The sequence below is a fragment of the Notolepis coatsorum genome (assembly GCF_963971535.1).
Source record: "Notolepis coatsorum genome assembly, chromosome: 11".
Lineage (NCBI taxonomy): Eukaryota > Metazoa > Chordata > Actinopteri > Aulopiformes > Paralepididae > Notolepis > Notolepis coatsorum.
Window position 1 is genome coordinate 87,820,392 of NC_140175.1, and position 12,148 is coordinate 87,832,539.

A 12,148-nucleotide genomic window follows, 5' to 3' on the forward strand; every position below is an offset into this window, starting at 1 on the left:
CCTTCTCACTTCTTCACCTTCTCACCATCTCACTTCCTCACTTCCTCACCTTCTCACCTTCTCACCTTCTCACCATCTCACTTCCTCACCATCTCACTTCCTCACCTTCTCACTTCCTCACCATCTCACTTCCTCACCATCTCACTTCCTCACCTTCTCACTTCCTCACCATCTCACTTCCTCACCTTCTCACTTCCTCACCATCTCACTTCCTCACCATCTCACTTCCTCACCTTCTCACCATCTCACTTCCTCACCTTCTCACCATCTCACCTCCTCACTTCCTCACCATCTCACCTTCTCACTTCCTCACCATCTCACCTTCTCACTTCCTCACCATCTCACTTCCTCACCATCTCACCTTCTCACTTCTTCACCTTCTCACCTCCTTACCTTCTCACCATCTCACTTCCTCACCTTCTCACCTCCTCACTTCCTCACCTTCTCACCATCTCACTTCTTCACCTTCTCACCTTCTCACCTCCTCACCATCTCACTTCCTCACCTTCTCACTTCCTCACCTTCTCACCATCTCACTTCCTCACCATCTCACTTCCTCACCTTCTCACCTTCTCACCTCCTTACCTTCTCACTTCTTCACCTTCTCACTTCTTCACCTTCTCACTTCTTCACCTTCTCACCTTCTCACCATCTCATCTCACCTTCTCACCTTCTCACCTTCTCACTTCTTCACCTTCTCACCATCTCACCTTCTCACCTCCTCACCTTCTCACTTCTTCACCTTCTCACTTCTTCACCTTCTCACCTTCTCACTTCCTCACCTTCTCACCTTCTCACTTCTTCACCTTCTCACTTCCTCACCTTCTCACCTCCTCACCTTCTCACTTCTTCACCTTCTCACCTTCTCACCATCTCATCTCACCTTCTCACTTCTTCACCTTCTCACTTCTTCACCTTCTCACTTCTTCACCTTCTCACTTCTTCACCTTCTCACCTTCTCACCATCTCACCTTCTCACCATATCACCATTTCACCATATCACCATCTCACCTCCTCACAGCTCTGAAATATCTGAGCTGAGGCAAGCGAAGCTGGAGAGGAATAAAGTTTAGAACCGTTTTGAGATCTAAACTTAATACAGATCTATCTGGTCTGTGTCTGATTAACTGCTTTCACCGGCGTTAAGTCATTGTCTTGGCATGATAACTGAAGGTTATAAGGTTACATTACTTAATAGGAACATACCAACATTATGGGAAATGCGGTTTACCGTCTTCTCCGGAATCAGACAAGAAGATAGATAAGTGAGTAACACAAAGTAAACAGTATACATATAAATGTCAAGTCTAGTCTAACTAGAATGTCTTTGTGACTTGGGTCAGAGAGTGGAATGCAGTTTACATGTCAAAGCTGAGAGACCCCACAGAGAACAAAGATGTTTATCCATCTCAGGGCTAGACTTTTAATTTTAATTTTATATATTGTGACAGATCTCTTCCCCCCTCCTTTGGATAAATGAAGGATGGGAGATTTGTCCGTCACGGAAGGAGTAGAGTCAATTAGGTAGCTGATGAGTACTGATAGAACACACCTGCACATCATTAGTCCAGCCACATCTCACGTGCACACACCCAGTCCCACACACTACATTAACACTAGGTTAGAGAGGGTTGAGTTGAGCGGAGTAAGGAGTTGGAATTGTGGTATAGAGAGAGAGAGATTGATATTCAGAGTTGCAACGGTGAGAGGTAGTGAAAGGTGAGGAGAAAGCGAGATAGGTGTTCTTTGTGTACTGGACCCTGGACTGGCTGAGATTCCCCCTTGTGTACTGACCCTGTACTGGATGACTACCCTGAATTGTGAACAATCCCCTTTTCTCTCTGCAAGCCCGTTTTGTGTTTTTGACCCCCGGACCGGATCACAACCATTCTATTGCTTTTTCCATCTGGATTTATTTATTGATATTGCTCTTGTGTGGACATTCGCATTTGTTTGTATTTGAACCGTGGCGAGCCTGTACCCTATCAGGTTCGTCACAATATATATAAACTCTGTATAGCTACCCTCACTCAGTCACCATTTCAGATGCCGGACCATCGCCATGGAGACGGGGGCCCAGAATGTCCAGATCTGTTCCACCATGTTGCAGCTCTCCTTCCCCCCAGAGCAACTGGTTCTCATGTTCACCTTCCCACTCATCTATGGCTCCTTCCAGCTGCTCAATGGCCTCCTGCTGGTCACAGGTGAAACTACAACAACCAACAAAAGGAAACAGAAAGTGATAACCATAATTCCAAACTAGTTCCAGCAGCTAGATTATCAAACAATGCACTATGATTCAACATTATGGTGATTGACATTTGTGAGTCCATGTATTGATCCAACTGATTTAATTCACTGTGTATCACACTTCATTTTATGTCAGATTCTGTCTCTGATGAACCCTAATAAAATTAAATCATAATAATCACAACTACCTATCTCATACTATAGTCTACCCATATAACTATTTATGATAGCATGTACAATATTGCTGTAGGCCCTACATAATATATATATGTTTATTCTTACCATATATATATCTTATCTATCCACATCTGTCTGTACATACCTGCATAATCCTTTTTACATTATCTGTAGATACTATATCTATACCTGTACATATCCCTTACCCACTCTTACTAGTTACACTGCTGGCCAGTACGACTTACTACCATAGTGCCTTTTTTTTATTAACTTTTTCTCCTTATTTTTTAATTTTTCTCCCATCCCAATTTCGTATCGCCAATTCTCCCCTTCAATTCTCCCCTCCCCTGTCTTGAACGTTGCTAGACTATGCCTCCCACTGGTTGGCTGTAGTGAGGATAGAAGCCTTGCATCACGTGTCCCCTCCTGTACACGAGGAGGCAGCCTGTCGCATCTTTTCACCAGACAGCGCGGACTCTCAGTGGCGAGGAGTAATGTGTGGGAGGCTCACGCTGCCCCAGATACTTCCTGTCTCTGCTGTACAGGCGTCACCCAACCGACCTGTAGGAGTCGCTGTCCACAACGTCCAATCCCCACCCATCGACTTTCCACCCGCTACCTCTGCCAATTGAGATAGTATGACGACTGGCAACGCTGACTCGGGGAGTCGAGACTGGAGTCTCTTGCATTGGTGACAAGCGCAATCTCCGCTACGCCACCCAGCCGCTTACTACCATAGTGTCTATACCTGTATCACTGTACATACATCTGATTAGCACTATTACTTAGTAGTACTAATTTATATATTTTATACCCAGTTTAATCACCTGTACAATGTATATTACTATTGCACTTTACTGTTAAATTTGCACTCTCTTTTTTGTTGTACTGTACTTTTGCTGTATAATGACAATACATTTGAATCTAATCTCATGTAATCTAATTTAACAACTGCCTCTGGTCTGGTTTCTCTTTGCTCCAGTATTTCAGGTTTATAAGCGGACTCGGCTGTGGAGGACAGGTGACACACCCTCTGGACAGGACCTACAGAGTATGCCCAGTGTCAACGGAGAAGTCAATGTGGCTTTTGAAAATGACCACCACCCTGCTTCAGCTCAAAGCAATGGCCCAATACTGGGACACAAGCCAGATCCAGGAACATAGTAAAACTGTTGTGTATGTGTGTGTGTGTTGGGTGTCGACATGGGTTCATCTCATTCACGCATGGGCGGAGTTTATGGGGGTGCAGGGGGTGAAATTGCCCTTTTTTTTTTTTTTTTTTTTTAATCAAGATAATTTTTATTTTAATAAAATTATAATAATTGTGAGAAACAAATCTGAATTCTATTATGTATTTACAATACATTCATTTTATAGTAGTAATCATGTCACATTATAAGGCGAACCTTCTGTAGTGTGGCAGACTGGCAGTGAAAGGGTTAACGCGCGGCCAAGCACCACCATTCGCAGCAGCAGCAGCAGAATGCCCCGCGCGATAGTACATTGTAACGCTTGTACAAAGCCACTTATTCTGAGATGATAATTAATGTATCTGGATAACCAATGCACGGATTTTGTCGAGGCAGGTAGCGTTATTTCGGGAAAATTGATATCTATAGTCCTCTTTTTGAAAAAACGAAAAATGGAGGCTGTAATAATTATTATTGCTTGAGAGTCTCTATGAATAATAATAATTAGAGCCTCCATTTTTCATGGACGAAAAATATACCAGTCTGTGACTGTGGACACTCATTTGAGAGACACCTGCAGGAGGGCATTTTAGTCTAGGACTGATCTTAATATGTGAAAGTTTCCATTATTTAAACATTTACTTTCATCACGATGATTGTCCTGTAAAAAGATAAGATAAGGAAATTCAGGCATCATAGCAGCATCGGGGAGGGGGGAGGGGAGGTACAAGTATGGGCAGGGTAATAGTAGAGAGACATAAATATAGGCAATACATTTGCATATATAAAATTATGAGAAAAAATAAACAGTGTAAACAATATAAGTAACTCTGAATATAAAAATATGAGAAAAATAAACAATAAAGAATTTGAGTCTGAATATATAATATACAAGTAAACTGTATACACAAGGTGCAGTATACACAAGGTACCCTAACTGGCGTGATATACGTCGTACATTGTAGTCCATGCAGGTTTTTGTGGTTAAGAGTCAGACACACTTAGTGGTCAGACATTCACAATAGTTCTCGAGTTCTGCGGCCATTAGTTCTCCAGCTGCTGGCAGCAGTCCATGCCCACGGTTGTGGAGCCTGATGGCCGCTGGCACAAAGGACTGTCCGAGGCAGTTAGTGGAGTGTCGGGGAGGGGGGTATGAGTCTGTGGCTGAACGTGCTCCTCATCTTGGCCAGCTCCTCATAGAAGGGTGGGGTTGTCATCCATTAATAGGGTGGTGTAAAATCAAATTATATTCCTCTATGCTAATGGTCTAGTAGCGCCCCTCCTAACCTGACAGTAGGACAGTATTACTAATGCACATCTTTACATTGTTATCACCGGATTTAATACATTACATTGTATTCAATCGTACTCACTGATCTTACTATTGTGAGGTTCGCCTCTTCCCTGGACCTTTAATTCCTGTTCCCTGGACCTTTGATTCCCTGTCTCCTCACCTCTGCAGCCCACACCCTTGGACTACCTGTCATTATGTGTTTGATTGGTCCGTGCCGAACACACACTTCTAGTCAAGTATCAATTACTATCTCGCACCTGATGTGTGTTCTAATTAGCGCCCCAGTGGGCTTTAAATAGCTCGATCTCCCCCCCAGTCCTCGTCGGGTCGTTCTGCAAACTCCTACGGGAGATTCTCTATCTGTAAGCTCCTACGGGAGATTTCCCTATCTGTCTGTATGCTGTTTCATCTCCGGCGTGAGACGAGGTGCAAGCCTTCGCCACCTGTCGCCGTTTGCCTGGAGTGGGACACAGTACTGCGCTCTCTAATTCTCTACGGGAGGTATTCCAGTGTTCCACTCCAGACCCCGCGCCAGATGCGCTCTCCGAACCGGCGCGTTCTCCAAGCAGACGCGCACCACTCCAGACCCCGCGCCAGGTGCGCTCTCCGAACCGGCGCGTTCTCCAAGCAGACGCGCACCACTCCAGACCCCGCGCCAGATGCGCTCTCCGAACCGGCGCGTTCTCCAAGCAGACACGCACCACTCCAGACCCCGCGCCAGATGCGCTCTCCGAACCGGCGCGTTCTCCAAGCAGACGCGCACCACTCCAGACCCCGCGCCAGATGCGCTCTCCGAACCGGCGCGTTCTCCAAGCAGACGCGCACCACTCCAGACCCCGCGCCAGATGCGCTCTCCGAACCGGCGCGTTCTCCAAGCCGACGCGCACCACTTCAGACGTTTAACCGGCGCGCTACCACTCCAGACGCGCATCGCTCTCTAATTCTCTACGGGAGGATGCGTCTCTCCGAGCCGGCGCGCTCTCCGAACCGGCGCGTTCTCCAAGCCGACGCGCCCCACTCCAGACGTCTAGCCTGCGCCCTCCTACTCCATCCCTGTAAGCAGCTCTGGCCCTAGTCTCCCCTGTTGGCTTCTTTGTTAGCTCCCCTGTTGGCTTCCCTGTTAGCTCCCCTGTTAGCCTGTTAGTCTCCCCTGTTTGACTCCCTGTTAGCTTCCCTGTTAGCTCCCCTGTTAGCCTGTTGACTCCCCTGTAGCTTCCTTGTTAGCCTCGTTAGCTCCCCTGCAGCTTGCTAGGCCTCTACTACCAGCATGGCCCCAGTCTGCTAGCTTAGCCCCGGCTGCTAGCACAGCCTCTATGTTAATGCAGCCCTTGCAGCTAGCATAGGCCCTGTAGCTAGCCATGCCCAGGAAGCTAACCTGGTCCCTCTGCATGGCCTCCACTTTTTGTGTAGTTTTCCCCACTGCTAGGACTGCCCCTTCAGCTAGCAAGGTCAGTTCTCTCCCACTGCTAGGACTGCCCCTTCAGCTAGCAAGGTCAGTTTCCCCACTGCTAGGACTGCCCCTTCAGCTAGCAAGGTCAGTTTTCTCCCACTGCTAGGACTGCCCCTTCAGCTAGCAAGGTCAGTTTTCTCCCACTGCTAGGACTGCCCCTTCAGCTAGCAAGGTCAGTTTTCTCCCACTGCTAGGACTGCCCCTTCAGCTAGCAAGGTCAGTTTTCTCCCACTGCTAGGACTGCCCCTTCAGCTAGCAAGGTCAGTTTTCCCCACTGCTAGGACTGCCCCTTCAGCTAGCAAGGTCAGTTTTCTCCCACTGCTAGGACTGCCCCTTCAGCTAGCAAGGTCAGTTTTCCCCACTGCTAGGACTGCCCCTTCAGCTAGCAAGGTCAGTTTTCTCCCACTGCTAGGACTGCCCCTTCAGCTAGCAAGGTCAGTTTTCTCCCACTGCTAGGACTGCCCCTTCAGCTAGCAAGGTCAGTTTTCCCCACTGCTAGGACTGCCCCTTCAGCTAGCAAGGTCTGTTCCCCACAGCTAGGACTGTCCTTCCAGCTAGCTTGTTCTCTCATGCTGGTCCAGCCCTGTCTGCCAGCCTAGCTCCGGCAGCTAGCGCAGCCTCTATGTTAATGTAGCAGTACAGCTAGCATAGGCCCTGTAGCTATCAGTGCCCTGGCAGCTACCCTTTCCCTCTGCTAGCCCCTTCTGTTCCTGTTCCCCTCTCCAGTGCCCCTGTTCCTGCCCTGTCCCTTGCCCTGGCCCTGTCCTTTAGCCTTTCCCTTAGCCTTCCCCTTAGCCAGCTCGCCTCTTAAAGGCACATTGCCCTTTTTTCCCTAGTTCTTGTTTTCCAGTGTTTTGTGTTCCCCCTTAAAGGCACAGTGCCTATTTTTCCCAAGTTCTTGTTTTCCAGTATTTTGTGTTCTCCCTTAAAGGGACAGTGCCGCTTTTCTGTTGTTTTCAATAAATGCCCTGTTCTTGGCTTACTCTCATACCTGTCTTGTGTTGTGCGATTGGGGTCGGTTACAAACCATAACAGTACGACCCGACCAGTCGACGACCCTAGCCAGCACAGACAGTGTATGTTGAGTTTGTCCTTTGTTAGCTCTAGCTTCCCCGCTAGCAAGGCCCAATTTTTTGTTTGTTGCCTTGTCATGTCCCCTGCCCCTCTGTCTGTATTTTTCGGTCGCCCGGTGGCTCCCGTGGAGGGGGGAGTACTGTGAGGTTCGCCTCTTCCCTGGACCTTTAATTCCTGTTCCCTGGACCTTTGATTCCCTGTCTCCTCACCTCTGCAGCCCACACCCTTGGACTACCTGTCATTATGTGTTTGATTGGTCCGTGCCGAACACACACTTCTAGTCAAGTATCAATTACTATCTCGCACCTGATGTGTGTTCTAATTAGCGCCCCAGTGGGCTTTAAATAGCTCGATCTCCCCCCCAGTCCTCGTCGGGTCGTTCTGCAAACTCCTACGGGAGATTCTCTATCTGTAAGCTCCTACGGGAGATTTCCCTATCTGTCTGTATGCTGTTTCATCTCCGGCGTGAGACGAGGTGCAAGCCTTCGCCACCTGTCGCCGTTTGCCTGGAGTGGGACACAGTACTGTGCTCTCTAATTCTCTACGGGAGGTATTCCAGTGTTCCACTCCAGACCCCGCGCCAGATGCGCTCTCCGAACCGGCGCGTTCTCCAAGCAGACGCGCACCACTCCAGACCCCGCGCCAGGTGCGCTCTCCGAACCGGCGCGTTCTCCAAGCAGACGCGCACCACTCCAGACCCCGCGCCAGATGCGCTCTCCGAACCGGCGCGTTCTCCAAGCAGACGCGCACCACTCCAGACCCCGCGCCAGATGCGCTCTCCGAACCGGCGCGTTCTCCAAGCAGACGCGCACCACTCCAGACCCCGCGCCAGATGCGCTCTCCGAACCGGCGCGTTCTCCAAGCAGACGCGCACCACTCCAGACCCCGCGCCAGATGCGCTCTCCGAACCGGCGCGTTCTCCAAGCCGACGCGCACCACTTCAGACGTTTAACCGGCGCGCTACCACTCCAGACGCGCATCGCTCTCTAATTCTCTACGGGAGGATGCGTCTCTCCGAGCCGGCGCGCTCTCCGAACCGGCGCGTTCTCCAAGCCGACGCGCCCCACTCCAGACGTCTAGCCTGCGCCCTCCTACTCCATCCCTGTAAGCAGCTCTGGCCCTAGTCTCCCCTGTTGGCTTCTTTGTTAGCTCCCCTGTTGGCTTCCCTGTTAGCTCCCCTGTTAGCCTGTTAGTCTCCCCTGTTTGACTCCCCTGTTAGCTTCCCTGTTAGCTCCCCTGTTAGCCTGTTGACTCCCCTGTAGCTTCCTTGTTAGCCTCGTTAGCTCCCCTGCAGCTTGCTAGGCCTCTACTACCAGCATGGCCCCAGTCTGCTAGCTTAGCCCCGGCTGCTAGCACAGCCTCTATGTTAATGCAGCCCTTGCAGCTAGCATAGGCCCTGTAGCTAGCCATGCCCAGGCAGCTAACCCGGTCCCTCTGCATGGCCTCCACTTTTTGTGTAGTTTTCCCCACTGCTAGGACTGCCCCTTCAGCTAGCAAGGTCAGTTCTCTCCCACTGCTAGGACTGCCCCTTCAGCTAGCAAGGTCAGTTTCCCCACTGCTAGGACTGCCCCTTCAGCTAGCAAGGTCAGTTTTCTCCCACTGCTAGGACTGCCCCTTCAGCTAGCAAGGTCAGTTTTCTCCCACTGCTAGGACTGCCCCTTCAGCTAGCAAGGTCAGTTTTCTCCCACTGCTAGGACTGCCCCTTCAGCTAGCAAGGTCAGTTTTCTCCCACTGCTAGGACTGCCCCTTCAGCTAGCAAGGTCAGTTTTCCCCACTGCTAGGACTGCCCCTTCAGCTAGCAAGGTCAGTTTTCTCCCACTGCTAGGACTGCCCCTTCAGCTAGCAAGGTCAGTTTTCCCCACTGCTAGGACTGCCCCTTCAGCTAGCAAGGTCAGTTTTCTCCCACTGCTAGGACTGCCCCTTCAGCTAGCAAGGTCAGTTTTCTCCCACTGCTAGGACTGCCCCTTCAGCTAGCAAGGTCAGTTTTCCCCACTGCTAGGACTGCCCCTTCAGCTAGCAAGGTCTGTTCCCCACAGCTAGGACTGTCCTTCCAGCTAGCTTGTTCTCTCATGCTGGTCCAGCCCTGTCTGCCAGCCTAGCTCCGGCAGCTAGCGCAGCCTCTATGTTAATGTAGCAGTACAGCTAGCATAGGCCCTGTAGCTATCAGTGCCCTGGCAGCTACCCTTTCCCTCTGCTAGCCCCTTCTGTTCCTGTTCCCCTCTCCAGTGCCCCTGTTCCTGCCCTGTCCCTTGCCCTGGCCCTGTCCTTTAGCCTTTCCCTTAGCCTTCCCCTTAGCCAGCTCGCCTCTTAAAGGCACATTGCCCTTTTTTCCCTAGTTCTTGTTTTCCAGTGTTTTGTGTTCCCCCTTAAAGGCACAGTGCCTATTTTTCCCAAGTTCTTGTTTTCCAGTATTTTGTGTTCTCCCTTAAAGGGACAGTGCCGCTTTTCTGTTGTTTTCAATAAATGCCCTGTTCTTGGCTTACTCTCATACCTGTCTTGTGTTGTGCGATTGGGGTCGGTTACAAACCATAACAACTATACTATTATCTTACTCACTGATTCCCATGGATGGAGTTCTGGCTCACTGCCCAAACTTTTATATGTGTTATTATATATATATATATATATATATATATATATATATATATATATATATATATATATATATATATATATACTAGGGCTGATTGATTGATTGATTGAAAAGTTTATTAACAGATTGCAGAATGGGTACAGTACAGTACAGCTCAATACATACAATTGTTAAGAGGATGCAGACCTGAGAAAGACTTTCGTCTTGTTTCCATCAGGGTCCCCCATTTTCAATTCATCATATGACACACATGACATACAGATAGACAGTACTGCTACATCTATACATTTATGACATACCAGATTTTCAAATACAGTACTGTTTGTGATACTAAAAAAATCCAGAAGAAGAGTATATACATTTGACATAGAAACTGTGCATTGGGGGAGGTTGGGTAGGTGGGGTGGGGCTGTACATTGGAGGTGGGGGGGGGGGGGGGGGGGGGGTTGGGTAGGGGGGGGGGGGGGGGACACTGTACATTGGAATACTGACATACATTTGACATGGAAACTGTACATTGGAGGAGGTTGGGTAGGTGGGGTGGGGTTGGGTGGGGCTGTACATTGGAATACTGACAAAGCCATGCTTGGTCTTTATTGTACAACTGGGTTAGGACATTTGTAGGGGCCAGTTTTGAATTGCAGTCTCCCGTAGGTGTTCTTTGAGAGTGTTTTTGAAGGTGGGTAGTGATTTACATTCCTTTACAGCTTTGGGTAGGGCGTTCCACATTGTTGTCGTGGCATAATTGCGAAACGTGTTTAGTCCCTTGTTTGAGCCGAATCTGGGTTTTACATGATTTGTGGAGCTCCCTCTGGTGTTGTGATCGTGGTATTCACTGACCTTTGGGAAGTATTTTGACATGTACATGGGTACCTTGGTCGTGTAGTGTATCTTGTAGACCAGGCCCATTGCAAGTTGCTGTACTCTGTTGTCTACTCTAAGCCATCCTAGGTTGGCAAAGTGTGCAGGGGTGAGCTGACCCCTATTAGCCGAATAGTCGACTAATCGATCAAAAGGAGCCGTATAGTCGACTGCCAACCTCTTAGTCGAATGCACACAAAAAAAAAAAATTATTATAATTAGGGATGTCCCGATCCGATCACGTGATCGGGATCACATGATTTTCAGAAGATCGGGATCGGGGGGAAAAAAATGGGAGTAAAAAAAAAAGAGAAATTATTTTTTATTTTATTCAACAAACATGACCATGTTTACGTCTTAAACTCATACTGAGGCCTTAGTTTTGATTTACACCGTCGCACGACAGTGACGTATGCCGAAAATAGCAGACCTACAAGCTCACAACGCGTCGCTCCCGCAACACCGCCGGCAGGTTATGTCCACCTGATGACTCGGAGCAGCTAGACAAAATGTCAGAAGTTTGGAAGCATTTTAAAATAGAAAATTTTACGCCACCTGAGAAACAGCCACGTTATGTGACTAGAGTGAGCAAAGGAATGGGGGAGGCGGCTGGTGCTTTCACTGGCGTAACTCTCTCTCCATGTGTGCCGGGGACAGATTTGTGGGCGTGGCGAGTGACGTCGCTGGGGGGGGTTAGGGGGCGGCCCCCCCCCCCCTCTCTACCTCGACTTTTTTTTTAATACCAGGGGTGCAATACCGCATTTTCCCAGGCGGTGGCGCCATTTCTCCATGTAAACGACACACTGAGCTCATACATACAGAATTACATTGCATTCAGAGATCTCCAGGGTTCAAACAACCAAAAAACAATTATCTTCCTCTAAACCAGTAGGAACGCCTTTCATCTCTGATGGCTCCCATTGTGAAATGTATTTACAATACAAGGATGTTACAATACTTCCATTGAATATGACAACAACAACAACAACAAAAGCTATGGTATGTCATAAATGTATAGATGTAGCAGTACTGTCTATCTGTATGTCATGTGTGTCATATGAAGCCAGACCAGCACTCTCAGGTTCAAAATTTAATGGCAGCCCCCCCTCTCTACCTAGATTTTTTTTTAAATACCAGGGGTGCAATACCGCATTTTTTGTATCTTTTTTGTATCACAAACAGTACTGTATTTGCAAATCTGGTATGTCATAAATGTATAGATGTAGCAGTACTGTCTATCTGTATGTCATGTATGTCCT